Here is a 12,933-nt window from a genome sequence, read left to right on the forward strand (position 1 = left end):
GACGTGGATTGCGAGCTTACATAATACGGGTAAAACTAGCGGACAACTGTCTGTTACTTCTGCCCATATTATCAACCAATACCTCATTACCCCTTTTTTTTTCTCACCAGTCCATTTTCATTGTATCGAGTGTAATTTCTGTGCCGGTATATTTTTGGTACCACGGCTCTGTTTTTTTTGGGTTTTTTTAAATAACGGCATCACCAATTTTATTTTTTCATTTATGATTTCCTAAATCCCTAGTTTTAACCGTGTGCTCCGTGCCAGGTATGGAGAACCGAGCTGAACTGCTGTGTTCTTCATACCCCCCCTGGCATCATGGAGCGGGATACAGCTGAAACAATAGTATCAGCTGTTTTCCGCTGTGATTCCCTGATGAGGCTCATCGTCACCACGCTGATAGAGAACGATCAGCAACGGCTTAACGAAACCTGCACGATGTTAGTGCAGTTAGTTTGACACAATGATTATCACTCAACAGACAACTTGTGAGCGAATTTTGAGTGATAATCGTTGTGTGCAAATGGGCATTAAAACATAACGTTTATTGCTCAAAAGATTGCTTTTGAGTAAATTTTGAGTGATAATCATTGTGTGTAAACGGGCCTTTGCCCCGGACAAAAGCTGGGCAAACGATCCCGACACTCGTCCGCCCATATAGATAATGGCATTGTGTACTGCAAAAATAAAGACACAGACAAGAAAATGAAAGCAAATGAAGATTTATATAAGTGTAAAAATAAAGACATTGTGCAAAACATTTCTTTTGTCTTACATATTTACAATGGACCATTTATACGAAATAGTGCAAAACGTTTTTGAATATAACAATTTTAAGAGAGTGCAAAAACTTTTTTTTTTTAAATAAAAACACATGCAAAACAGTGCTGAAATGAGGCACTAATTTTAACCAACACAATTAGAGATGTTGAAACCGGGGAACACCTTCTTCCCTCTGGGTATTGCCTTGCTCTGACCCACGCTCAGTGGTGCCCGCTTGGTGACTAAAGTGATGCCAAGCATGCAGCTGTAGTGGCGCTGCTGGGGCATACTGTTGGGAGACAGTTCCATATGCTGTATTTAAGCGCATCCATATATGGACCGCTAAACTGATAGTGGCGAGGTGGTTGCAAAGTTTGCGGTGGCGGTGGTGGTGTTTGTGCACCCTGTATGAGGCGGTGCCTGTATACATCCACCCATGCCTCAAGCTCAGCAAGGCTGGCGGGTGTTTTCGCCCTGTCCAAGATGAACAGTATAAGCCCCTGAGCTTGCAAATGCTGTTCAATAGGCACCGTGCGCATCAGAGATGCCACGTGCTGGCCAAAGCTATCACATGTGTCGCGAGCATCGTGCTGTCGCTGCAGTGTGCTCAGGACCTCCCGTTGCATGTCCACCTGTATCTGTAGGGTTGACAGTGCATCGCTTCTCGCCTGTCTCCGTGCTGTTATAACTGCCGATGTCGGAATCTCGGAAGTTAGCGCTGTAGCAGTGCTCGTCGAAGGAACAGCCTCATCCAGCGGTAGCGATGCTACCACAGTGCCAGCCGTTTCCTGTTCAGGCTCTGTCAGTGTGTCCAGATTGTCACTTGAGCTATAAAAAAAGATTTAAAATTTTTTGTTAGCTTGGTTTATAACAGTTGGTAAAGGCCTGTTTAGACACAGATTATTAGTCAAAAGATGTCACTCAAGGAAGTATTGAGTGTTAATCCTTGTGTCATTTACAGCACTAGATGATCGCTTAAGAATAGCGATCACCTCACGGTGACAGTGAAGGATGCATAAGACAAGCGGGGTGTCGCGACTTGTCTTCTGTAGCGCACGGATGTTATACAGCCGAGTGCTCGGAGTGTAGGATGCAGAAGAAAAGCGTCAGAGATTGTCTTCTGCATAAAGATGTTCCCACGTTCTAGCACCCGGATGTTATATAGAGGATCGCTCTGTGCCTCTGTTCTTCACTCAGAATGTTGTCAGGGATCGGGATACAGCTCAAACAATAGCATCCAATGAAATAAAGATCAGGCAGCAGGTTTCAGGTGCAGAAAGAGATTTTATGCTTCCGTAGGAATGGTGGATGGAAATCACTTCATCACACGGAGAGGCGACGTTTCGACCATATCATCAGGTCTTGGTCAAGCTTGAGTAATATCGACCATATGGTTGAAACGTCGCCTTTCCGTGTGATGAAGTGATTTCCATCCACCATTCCTACGGAAGCATAAAATCTCTTTCTGCGCCTAAAACCTGCTGTCTGATCTTTATTTCATTGGACTACATATCTGTTGGGATTTGGATTCAATCCCAGTTCAGGTGTGCAGTCTATGCCTCAGAACCCCCCCCCCCCCCTATTGGATTGTGGTGAGTGCTGCTGAATTCACCTATATTGATTTCCAAATAATAGCAGCAGATGTATCACACTGTAATTCACTGATAAGGCTCTTTCAGCTTGCTAGAGACGATTATCAGCCTAGTCAGGGATTCAAAGCTCTCTGTGCAGAATACATCAGATCAGGATGTAGAAGACAAGCGGTGCCAGAGAGTCTGCTGAAATAATTGAGACACATCCTGGAGGGTTGGCTAGAGAGACAGGGCAACTCAATGAACTGATATCAGTGTTTTCCTGACCTTTGAGCTTTGAAAAATATAATAATTTAAAATCGCTGCATGCTGCTAGCTGACATCTACAGAGCCACGGACAGCGGCAGAAGTAAACGCTGAATCCCGGCACCCATCAATGGCTTTTCAGGGAAGGGCTTATGAAGCCCTACCCTGAAAACCCATTGGAAAAAAAATTAATAAATAAATACTCACCTCCCTTCAGCTGCGGTGGCTCAGCAACGACTTCTGCCGCTGTCCCCGCCTCTGTAGTTCTGAACTATCAGCAAACGGGGTTTTTAAATTTGAGATCTACAGAGCCAGGGACAGCCAGTAGAATACGCGGTTGAGCCATGGCTGTCGAGAGGAGGCGAGTATGGTTTTTTTTTCAACACTTTTGTTTGTTTATCAGGAAAGGGCTAATATTTTAAGCCCATCCCTGAAAAGCATTTCAGGCGTGACGGCAGACTATTGTTTTCAATGAAGCCGCAGCAGCTCCCTTGAAAAGAAGTCAGGCAGCTACCAAGTATCGGTCACCCTGAAAAATGGTGGGATCTCCCATCGACTTCAATAGAGTACGTTACTCGAAACGAGCTCTCGAGCATTAGAAAAAGCTCGCCTCCAGTAACGAGCACACGAGCATTTTGGTGCTCGCTCATCTATATTAGGGACCTATGCTGATAGGTCCCTAATAGTACTCCCCTGTAAAATAAGTACTGCAAAGAGAAACATACCCTCGAGTCCCCATTGTTGGTCCTAGGTACAGCATTTGCTGGTACCACAGTTATGGCCTCTTCCTTTTACCAGAGGACCCACTGGGAGGGACTGCTGTATATTTCTTGCGGAATTGATCCCGGGCGCTTCTCCAGCGGGTCTTTATTTCAGTCACTGCAAAAAAATTCACAAGAGGAATTCATTACTACAGATTTTGCGTTCTTACATCCTGCATTGGCAAGAAATACTACCTATCTCCCTCTACACATTGCTGAACAAGGCTATTAACCCAATAAATGCCGCTTCAGTGGCACCAGTGGAAAATACAACTGTTCCCGCAAAAAACAAACAGGGAGGCCTTAGTAACTTGGGTGCATCCTGGCGGCTGATGCACCCGTCTTCCTGCATAAGACGGCCGCAATGCAGGATGGACGTCTTTCCACAGAGCTGGAGGAAAGAACACAAGTCCGGCAATGGAGCCGGTCATGTGCTCTTTTCTGCCAGCGTTGCGGAGAGTCGTCCGTCCTGCAGTGTGACCGTTTTGGTATCGCTGTATCCGTAATAGTCTGATCTATCAAAGTAATGTATGATTTACCCTGCACGGTGAATGTGGGAAAAAAAATAAAGAAACTACGCCCGAAATGCACTTTTTCGGTCAACCTATTTCCGAGAAATAATGTAATAAAAGGTGATCAAAAAGTCAACTATATGCGAAAATGGTACCAACAGAAACGTCAGGACATACCGCACAAAATGAGCCCACGCACAACGATGTCGCCAAAGAAATAAAAAAGTTGTTGTGCGCAGAAAATGGACACAGAAAATAATTTTAAAAAATTAAATATCTTATAAAAAAATATACAAGTACTACAACAAAAAAAATACTATATAAGTGTGGTATCGTAGTAATCTTGTAGATATGATACCTTTTAATGGCTAACAAAAATACATGATGTAATAATAGCGAGCTTTCGTACCAACGCAGGGTACTTCTTCCGGCTTAAATGGATTGGATCTGAAGAGGCATGCATATTTATACACACTTATAACATACATACTTATGACAAGGCACAGATATGGATGTGATTGGTTCGCACTTAAAAGGAATTCTGCAAACCAGAAAACAAACTTTTTTTGTCTAGGCACTGATAGCGGAGTGAAAGTTTTATGGTCTCTAAATTACTGTTGGAGGGGGGGAAAAGGTCAACAGGCTCGAATTGTTATAAGAGATACACAAACATTTTTAGCTAAATACTGATAAGCGAGTGAAAGTTTATGGTCACTGAATTACTGTTGATGGGGGTCTTATCTGTGCAATCAAGTCTCACACTTCCCATTCACGCATAAATCCTGGGGAATAATTTAACCCAGTATTCAGCGTGTCAAAGGTTGTTATCAATTTATACTCCCAAATTCTTCTGTGGTTTTGTGACTTGAAACCACCCTTCAATATCAAAACTCTCATATCTCCTATGTCATGTCCATGGTTAGAGAAGTGTTCGGCCACAGGTAATTCTCTTCTTCTGTGTTCAATCGTGTGGCGATGAGATCTCATCCTGGCTTTGAGTTTCTGTCCTGTTTCTCCAACATAAAGACCCCCAACAGGACATTTACTGCACATGATCAGGTACACAACATTGGACGAGGAACATGTGAATGTCCCCTGGATCTTATAGTCCTGCTGTGTGTTGGGGATCCGTATCCTGTCCGCAGTCAGTACATGTGAGCAGGTCTTACAGCTCCTTACATTACAGGGATAAGTTCCTTTTTGTGTGTCAGAGGGTAATGCACTCCTGATTATAAAGTTCCTCAAGTTAGGAGGTTGCCTGTAACACAGAAGCGGAGGGTCCGGGAATATGGTTTTCAGACGGTCATCCTTGTGCAGGGTATGGTGGAGTTTTCTTGCGGTTTTCCTTAGTACCTCTAGTTGCGGATTGTAGGTCACTACTAGAGGCACACGATTGTTTCTTTCCTTCTCCTTGTATTGGAGTAGTTGACTTCTGGGTATCCTGGTGGCTCTGGTGATTTGGTCATCAATTGAGGTGGGATGGTAGCCCTGATTTATAAATGTTCTTTTAAGATGGTACAAATGTTCCTCTCTGTCTGTTGGGTTGGAGCAGATCCGGTTGTATCTGATGGCCTGGCTGTAGACAATGGACTTTTTGATGTGTTTAGGATGGAAACTGTCCCATCTGAGGTATGTGGGCCGATCAATCGGTTTTCGGTACAGGGATGTCTGTATTGAGTTATTTGAAATCTTTATGGTGGTGTCCAAAAAGTTGATTTCTGTATGCGAGTAGTTGTATGGGTGGAAGGCATCCTCAAACCACTGGTGAGAAACACAACCAGCTACCTGCAAGACACCACGGACCTACTGAACAAACTGTCAACCGTAGGTCCCCTCCCCAATGGCACCATCCTGGCCACTATGGATGTGGAATCCTTATATTCCAACATCCCACACGAGGATGGACTGACTGCCTGCCAGGCGCACCTTGAGGCCAATGGGGTCGCCTCTGATGCAGTGCTACAACTCACAAGATTCATTCTCACACACAATTATTTCTCCTTTGGCAAAGAGAAATTCCTGCAACTCACAGGGACTGCCATGGGCAGTAAAATGGCACCGCAATATGCCAACCTTTTTATGGCAAAACTGGAGAGTGACTTTCTGGCCTCTTGCCCCAGCAAACCATTGGCCTACTTCCGCTACATTGATGACATCATGATCATCTGGACCAACACTGAACAAGAATTAATAAAATTCCATGAAAGATTCAATGCATTCCACCCCACCATAAACCTGACATTAAACTACTCGCATACAGAAATCAACTTTTTGGACACCACCATAAAGATTTCAAATAACTCAATACAGACATCCCTGTACCGAAAACCGATTGATCGGCCCACATACCTCAGATGGGACAGTTTCCATCCTAAACACATCAAAAAGTCCATTGTCTACAGCCAGGCCATCAGATACAACCGGATCTGCTCCAACCCAACAGACAGAGAGGAACATTTGTACCATCTTAAAAGAACATTTATAAATCAGGGCTACCATCCCACCTCAATTGATGACCAAATCACCAGAGCCACCAGGATACCCAGAAGTCAACTACTCCAATACAAGGAGAAGGAAAGAAACAATCGTGTGCCTCTAGTAGTGACCTACAATCCGCAACTAGAGGTACTAAGGAAAACCGCAAGAAAACTCCACCATACCCTGCACAAGGATGACCGTCTGAAAACCATATTCCTGGACCCTCCGCTTCTGTGTTACAGGCAACCTCCTAACTTGAGGAACTTTATAATCAGGAGTGCATTACCCTCTGACACACAAAAAGGAACTTATCCCTGTAATGTAAGGAGCTGTAAGACCTGCTCACATGTACTGACTGCGGACAGGATACGGATCCCCAACACACAGCAGGACTATAAGATCCAGGGGACATTCACATGTTCCTCGTCCAATGTTGTGTACCTGATCATGTGCAGTAAATGTCCTGTTGGGGGTCTTTATGTTGGAGAAACAGGACAGAAACTCAAAGCCAGGATGAGATCTCATCGCCACACGATTGAACACAGAAGAAGAGAATTACCTGTGGCCGAACACTTCTCTAACCATGGACATGACATAGGAGATATGAGAGTTTTGATATTGAAGGGTGGTTTCAAGTCACAAAACCACAGAAGAATTTGGGAGTATAAATTGATAACAACCTTTGACACGCTGAATACTGGGTTAAATTATTCCCCAGGATTTATGCGTGAATGGGAAGTGTGAGACTTGATTGCACAGATAAGACCCCCATCAACAGTAATTAAGGGACCATAAACTTTCACTCCCTTATCAGTATTTAGCTAAAAATGTTTGTGTATCTCTTATAACAATTCGAGCCTGTTGACCTTTTCCCCCCCCTCCAACAGTAATTTAGAGACCATAAAACTTTCACTCCGCTATCAGTGCCTAGACAAAAAAAGTTTGTTTTCTGGTTTGCAGAATTCCTTTTAAGTGCGAACCAATCACATCCATATCTGTGCCTTGTCATAAGTATGTATGTTATAAGTGTGTATAAATATGCATGCCTCTTCAGATCCAATCCATTTAAGCCGGAAGAAGTACCCTGCGTTGGTACGAAAGCTCGCTATTATTACATCATGTATTTTTGTTAGCCATTAAAAGGTATCATATCTACAAGATTACGTCGTTTCTCTTGCTGAGAACAATCACATTTTGCTCTACTGGCTAACACGGTACCAGATCTTTGTTATCGTAGTAATCGTACTGACCCATAGAATAAAAATATCAGGTCGTTTTTGTTGCACTTTGCGCGCTGCAGAAACAGGACGACCGAAAGATGGTGGAAAGTCTTTTTTTTTCTCTCCGATTACAATTTTTTAAAGGTTTTTCAGTACATTATATGGTACAATAAATAGTGCCATTGAAAAATACAACTCATCCCGCAAAAAACAAGCCCTTATACAGCGACGTCGATGGATAAATAAAGGAACTACGATTTTTTAGGGAGTAGGGGGAAAAAAAGGAAAAAAGCAAAAAAGCTCCGTCACTAAGGGGTTAAAAGTGGGGATGGAAAAAAGCACAATAAAAACAAAAGTAAAACTGCTTGGCCACTAAGGGGTTAAAATGAAAAACAAAAGTACATTTGACGCAATAGCGAATAATACTCATGCAAGTTCTTCTTTTCCGCTTCTATTGCGTTCGTCCAGGCATCCCCATAAACCTGAGCGGAGAGTTGAAGCCAGGATTGTTCTTTTCTATTCTTGTCGAGGTACTCTGGGGAGTTACTGTCCCATATGCTGGGGAAGTCCTGCATCATTGCGACAAGTTTGCCCATGTCGATCATTATTCGTTACGCCTGGTGGCTGCAGGCTGGTGGCTGATGACTGGTGGCTTGTGGCAGGCTGGTGTCTGCTGGCTGCTCTCTGGTGGATGAGGTGACTGGAAGGGCAGTGCTGCTGCTGAAATTTGCCTGTGAAGCTCTGCTGTGTGTTGGGACGCCTCCTACCATGCCTACTTCCTGTAGTCATAGCAACCAGTGACTCCATCCGCAGCTGCACTGCGGATGTACTGCGTGAAAAAACGCACCCATTCACTTGTATTGGAGGCTTCACGCGCAGAATCCGACCCAAATTAGAACAGGTCGCAGATTTTTTCAAGCGCGTGAAAAAACGCGATACAAATCCGTCCGTCTGGGGACAACTGCGGATCCTCATAGGAGTATATTGGCTGCGGTCTGGGGCGGACAATGTGCATAAAATAACGCGCTAGAAATTCCGTTCGTGTGCAGGCACCCTTAGGCCGCCTGCAGACAAGCGGGTCGGATCCGGCAGCGAGAATTCTCGCCGCGGGACCCGACGCGAGAGTCTGCAGGGACGAGCGCGTACTCACCCACGCCTGGCGGCCCCGGCTCTTTCATGTGCCGGCTGCCGCGCAGCCGGCGCATGTGCAGACAGGAGCCGGGTGAGTGCGTGCCCCGCACAAAAATAGGACATGCCGCGGTTTGTTTGCCGCGTGAGATTTCGTGCGGCCAAACCGCGGCCGTCTGCATAGGAGTGCGTATTGTAATGCACTCCTATGCAAACTTTCAGTGGCGGAAATCCCGCGGGAAATACCGCCGCGGGATTTCCGCCCGTGTGCAGGCGGCCTAAAGCTTGGGGTGAAGTCATTCACTGGTTGAATGGACTTTTCTTTGAAGTGCGTGGGAGTTGGAGTCTCCGGCCGGACTCTGTATAGAGGTTTACAGGTCTTTATGGTTACTGATGAGTTATTTAATCTCTGATGAAGCTGTAATAATGAAGGCAGCGGCCATGTCTGATTATCTCCACACCTCGGGGTCCGGGCCCACTCATTATAGATAAACAGATTTCTATGTGGAGAGGTTCTCTCGACTCGTTTAGACTGACGATGTTCTGAGTCCGACAGGTCAGCGACTCCTTGCTCTGCGGACGCACAGAGGATTATGGGTCACATTCGCTGTTTCCAGGGAGAATCCAGGCGAGAATCGCCCCGAATAAAAGCACTTTACCTTCTATAATCCCATAAAAAAGGCGCAAACAGATGGAAAGGCTTCTTATGCCGCACAGCGAACAATATAAACATAAAACACACAAAGAAAACTGTTTTATGCCATTTTACACTAAAAAAAGTAACAAAGTTATTCATTAATTATAAAGACCCAAAAGTGTCCCATCAGAAAATACAAAACAAACGAGTAACGAATAAACTGACGGGAAGATAATAAAAGGTCAGAAACCAGGAGCATGATGGGAAGAAAGGGCAAAACAATGCTTCACCCTGAGGGCCCGAAGCTGAACAGTTGTGAAGGGGTTAATGATAAATCTGCCCGGGGTCTACCGCATGCAGAATCCAACCCGTTCGTGTGCCACCGGCCTAATCTGCCCCCCAGTGCTGGTGACCCCACATACCTCCACCTGCAGCCGGACAGGAGCCGTGGGGTTGTTCTGTGCTTACAGGACCTGTGATGATGTCACCATCATGTGATCAGTGTGTGGGAGGAGACAAAGGGTCACATGACCAGGTCTATCTGCTCAGTGGATGCAGGACTCTGCTGTGTGAGGATGGATTCAGAGAGTGTATGGAGCAGAGCCGAGCGTGTGTGCGAGACGGAGGAGCGGAGCCGAGCGTGTGCGAGACAGAGGAGCGGAGCCGAGCGCGTGCGAGACGGAGGAGCGGAGCCGAGCGTGTGTAAGACGCAGGAGCGGAGCTGTGTGTGAGACGGAGGAGCTGAGCCGAGCATGTGCGAGACGGTGAGCGGAGCCGAGCGTGTGAGACAGTGGAGCGGAGCCGAGCGTGTGTGAGACGGAGGAGCGGAGCCGAGCGTGTGTGAGACGGAGGAGCGGAGCCGAGCGTGTGTGAGACGGAGGAGCGGAGCCGAGCGTGTGTGAGAAGGAGGAGCGGAGCCGAGCGTGTGTGAGAAGGAGGAGCGGAGCCGAGCGTGTGTGAGAAGGAGGAGCGGAGCCGAGCGTGTGTGAGACGGAGGAGCGGAGCCGAGCGTGTGTGAGACGGAGGAGCGGAGCCGAGCGTGTGTGAGACGGAGGAGCGGAGCCGAGCGTGTGTGAGACGGAGGAGCGGAGCCGAGCGTGTGTGAGACGGAGGAGCGGAGCCGAGCGTGTGTGAGACGGAGGAGCGGAGCCGAGCGTGTGTGAGACGGAGGAGCGGAGCCGAGCGTGTGTGAGACGGAGGAGCGGAGCCGAGCGTGTGTGAGACGGAGGAGCGGAGCCGAGCGTGTGTGAGACGGAGGAGCGGAGCCGAGCGTGTGTGAGACGGAGGAGCGGAGCCGAGCGTGTGTGAGACGGAGGAGCAGAGCCAAGAGCGTGTGTGTGAGACGGAGGAGCGGAGCGGAGCGTGTGCGAGACGGAGGAGCGGAGCGTGTGCGAGACGGAGGAGCGTGTGCGAGACGGAGGAGCGGAGCCGAGTGTGTGTGAGACGGAGGAGCAGAGCCGAGCGTGTGTGAGACGGAGGAGCGGAGCCGAGCGTGTGCGAGAAGGAGGAGCGGAGCCGAGCGTGTGCGAGACGGAAGAGCGGAGCCGAGCGTGTGCGAGACGGAAGAGCGGAGCCGAGCGTGTGCGAGACGGAAGAGCGGAGCCGAGCGTGTGCGAGACGGAAGAGCGGAGCCGAGCGTGTGCGAGACGGAAGAGCGGAGCCGAGCGTGTGCGAGACGGAAGAGCGGAGCCGAGCGTGTGCGAGACGGAAGAGCGGAGCCGAGCGTGTGCGAGACGGAAGAGCGGAGCCGAGCGTGTGCGAGACGGAAGAGCGGAGCCGAGCGTGTGCGAGACGGAAGAGCGGAGCCGAGCGTGTGCGAGACGGAAGAGCGGAGCCGAGCGCGTGCGAGACGGAAGAGCGGAGCCGAGCGTGTGCGAGACGGAAGAGCGGAGCCGAGCGTGTGTGTGAGACGGAGGAGCGGAGCCAAGCGTGTGTGTGAGACGGAGGAGCGGAGCCAAGAGTGTGTGAGACGGAAGAGCGGAGCCGAGCGTGTGTGAGACGGAAGAGCGGAGCCGAGCGTGTGTGAGACGGAAGAGCGGAGCCGAGCGTGTGTGTGAGACGGAGGAGCGGAGCCAAGAGTGTGTGAGACGGAAGAGCGGAGCCGAGCGTGTGTGAGACGGAAGAGCGGAGCCGAGCGTGTGTGAGACGGAAGAGCGGAGCCGAGCGTGTGTGAGACGGAAGAGCGGAGCCGAGCGTGTGTGAGACGGAAGAGCGGAGCCGAGCGCGTGTGAGACGGAAGAGCGGAGCCGAGCGCGTGTGAGACGGAAGAGCGGAGCCGAGCGCGTGTGAGACGGAAGAGCGGAGCCGAGCGCGTGGGAGACGGAGGAGCGGAGCCGAGCGCGTGGGAGACGGGGGAGCGGAGCCGAGCGCGTGCGAGACGGGGGAGCGGAGCCGAGCGCGTGCGAGACGGGGGAGCGGAGCCGAGCGCGTGCGAGACGGAGGAGCGGAGCCGAGCGCGTGCGAGACGGAGGAGCGGAGCCGAGCGCGTGCGAGACGGAGGAGCGGAGCCGAGCGCGTGCGAGACGGAGGAGCGGAGCCGAGCGCGTGCGAGACGGAGGAGCGGAGCCGAGCGCGTGCGAGACGGAGGAGCGGAGCCGAGCGCGCGCGAGACGGAGGAGCGGAGCCGAGCGCGCGCGAGACGGAGGAGCGGAGCCGAGCGCGGGTGAGACGGAGGAGCGGAGCCGAGCGCGGGTGAGACGGAGGAGCGGAGTCGAGCGCGTGCGAGACGGAGGAGCTGAGTGCGTGTGAGACGGAGGAGCGGAGCCGAGCGCGCGTGAGACGGAGGAGCGGAGCCGAGCGCGGGTGAGACGGAGGAGCGGAGCCAAGAGTGTGTGAGACGGAAGAGCGGAGCCGAGCGTGTGTGAGACGGAAGAGCGGAGCCGAGCGTGTGTGAGACGGAAGAGCGGAGCCGAGCGTGTGTGTGAGACGGAGGAGCGGAGCCAAGAGTGTGTGAGACGGAAGAGCGGAGCCGAGCGTGTGTGAGACGGAAGAGCGGAGCCGAGCGTGTGTGAGACGGAAGAGCGGAGCCGAGCGTGTGTGAGACGGAAGAGCGGAGCCGAGCGTGTGTGAGACGGAAGAGCGGAGCCGAGCGCGTGTGAGACGGAAGAGCGGAGCCGAGCGCGTGTGAGACGGAAGAGCGGAGCCGAGCGCGTGTGAGACGGAAGAGCAGAGCCGAGCGCGTGGGAGACGGAGGAGCGGAGCCGAGCGCGTGGGAGACGGGGGAGCGGAGCCGAGCGCGTGCGAGACGGGGGAGCGGAGCCGAGCGCGTGCGAGACGGGGGAGCGGAGCCGAGCGCGTGCGAGACGGAGGAGCGGAGCCGAGCGCGTGCGAGACGGAGGAGCGGAGCCGAGCGCGTGCGAGACGGAGGAGCGGAGCCGAGCGCGTGCGAGACGGAGGAGCGGAGCCGAGCGCGTGCGAGACGGAGGAGCGGAGCCGAGCGCGTGCGAGACGGAGGAGCGGAGCCGAGCGCGCGCGAGACGGAGGAGCGGAGCCGAGCGCGCGTGAGACGGAGGAGCGGAGCCGAGCGCGGGTGAGACGGAGGAGCGGAGTCGAGCGCGTGCGAGACGGAGGAGCCGAGTGCGTGTGAGACGGAGGAGC

The 12,933-nt window shown here is 50.8% G+C and overlaps 1 protein-coding gene across 1 annotated transcript in view; it reads right to left on the reverse strand.

Moving 5' to 3' along the window:
* LOC136624426 (zinc finger protein OZF-like) overlaps positions 1-12,933 on the reverse strand; it is a 110,020-nt gene that overhangs the window by 61,438 nt on the left and 35,649 nt on the right. The gene's annotated exons all lie outside the window — the stretch shown is intronic.

The sequence above is a fragment of the Eleutherodactylus coqui genome, chromosome 4, assembly GCF_035609145.1.
Source record: "Eleutherodactylus coqui strain aEleCoq1 chromosome 4, aEleCoq1.hap1, whole genome shotgun sequence".
Classification (NCBI taxonomy): Eukaryota; Metazoa; Chordata; class Amphibia; order Anura; family Eleutherodactylidae; genus Eleutherodactylus; species Eleutherodactylus coqui.